Source organism: Sinocyclocheilus grahami, unplaced genomic scaffold (genome assembly GCF_001515645.1).
Source record: "Sinocyclocheilus grahami isolate Dianchi unplaced genomic scaffold, SAMN03320097.WGS_v1.1 scaffold35.1, whole genome shotgun sequence".
Classification (NCBI taxonomy): Eukaryota; Metazoa; Chordata; class Actinopteri; order Cypriniformes; family Cyprinidae; genus Sinocyclocheilus; species Sinocyclocheilus grahami.
The window spans coordinates 2,510,453-2,512,467 of NW_015505214.1; positions in this window are offsets into that span (position 1 = coordinate 2,510,453).

The following is a 2,015-nucleotide window of genomic DNA, read 5'->3' on the forward strand; positions in this document are numbered from 1 at the left end:
TCTCGTCTGTCTGAAAGAAAGGCTTGATGCAGTCCAAAGGTTCAAGTTGATATTTGCTGAAGTTGGTTGATGAAAAAGAACCAGCTTGAGTCAGAGAATCTTGGTGAATGGAAAAGTCAAGACCGAAGCCTGGCACGAACTTAGCGGGTTGCAGAAGCGTTCTAGCTCATGTCTTCATCTTAGAATCTAACCGAACCCCCGACTAGGGCGGGTCACTGATGTGAGGCCTTTAAGGTCTGAGAAGATTCACGCCTCTCAAGATGGGCTTGTCCAATGAGAAAGGCTGAGAGCCAAAGCGGGACGTTGCAATTGCTGGAGAGTTTTACGACCCTTTGCGTGAGGGCATGGTAATTTGCAAATGGAACTTGAATCGAAATTACTAAAGATTCTCAGGACACTAATATATTGCCTATGTACCAACATATAATATACACGCTCGTTTAGATCATCAGAAGTCGAATTCATAGATACTAAACATGGTATATGTAAGGTTACATGAATGAGTGGTTATATCATAAGCATGCATAAAATAGTCTAAAAATATCAAAGACAACATACACAATGACCTGAAGGATATGTGTGTTCATTCAAAGAAAGGTTTTCCTATGAATTAATTAGTAGAAAAATCCATTTCTACTGTGCAGTTGTCACAGATCGGCCAGACTCAGTCACCTCCCAATCATCACAACGATCCCTCTCACCTGAGTTCTGAGCACCTGCACCTGTCACCAATCAAGCACCTCATTACCAGCCTGCATAAAAGCACACACCTCAGACACCCTCACGGTCTGGTCTCGTTTACACGTAGAGGACTCACTGACTTTGCTACTGATTACCTTTGAATACTTCGTGCATTACTTACCTCCTGTGTTCCTCCTAGTGTCTCCCCGTCTCCAAGTGTCTCCTGCATCTCCTAGTTCCTGGATCGCTGAGGTGTGTGCTTCCCCCGGATATCTTCCAGCCTCACTCACGCAAAAGACTCGGAATACTCCACTCTCCATAGCCTCTGCACTCTCTCACGGACCTTTCCCTCACCCTCACTTCCTCCGGACTCAACACCAGTACTCACTGTGACCTAAATAAACACTTGTATATAACTAACCTGTTGTGTCAAGCCTCTTCCGTAACAGCAGTGTGTCTCTTCCTATGGAAAATGCAGTGAGAGTCTCTCTCTTACATTCCTTTGAGCAATAAAACCAGTGTTATCAGCCGTGGTTGCTATGGAACCTGGTGTCTTTCTGAGGTGTTAAGACGCATTTTGGGGGAAGGGTCCATAGGTCCTCATATGGCTTGTTAACTGAGGGGTGTTACAGAGTATTTGTTAAATATAGCTAACAAAATATATATTGTGTGTTTGATTGGTCCAGACGCTACAAATTCCCCCCTTTTGAACGTTGTTGTCCGTCCAATAGACAACAGCGAGCAACGTCAAAGGTGCAGAACAATCGAACACACGGCTGGGAGGCTGGTGCCTCCAGGAGTGGTTGTGGTGCCATGGTGGATGCTGTCAGGTGGTGCGCTGTGGTGATGTAGGCTGTAGCAAGGTGTGGGTCCTCGAGCTTATGCAGCAGGTGTCGAGGCTGTGTCACCTGTCATCCTGAAGTGAGTTGGTCGAGGTTTCGCTGTTGGGCATGTTGGCCCGTTGCTCAATCCAACGTTGTCTGGCTGCATCTGGGGTGTCGACCGGTTTCAAGGGATGCTCCTCCCTTGGAGGGGTCTGATGCTGATGCCTCAGGCAAGGAGTCAGAAGTTTGTCCTTCTCAGTACTCCTTAGTTGAGTTTTGTTCACGGAGCTCTTTTGCAAGTGTCAGCAGCTCCTGTAACCCAGAATAGGCGTGTCCAGCTGTCCTTGTGTAGCCTCCGTTCGGCACCTGTGTGAAGGGTGTGGAGGAGGATGTTGTGGTGGACTGCTGTTGGACATACCGTGGTGTTTGCAGGATGAGGATGCCTTTTTCCATGGCTTTTCCCAGTGGTTGGTCTGGAACCTGGGTCTGTTGCCATGGTGATGGCTCTGT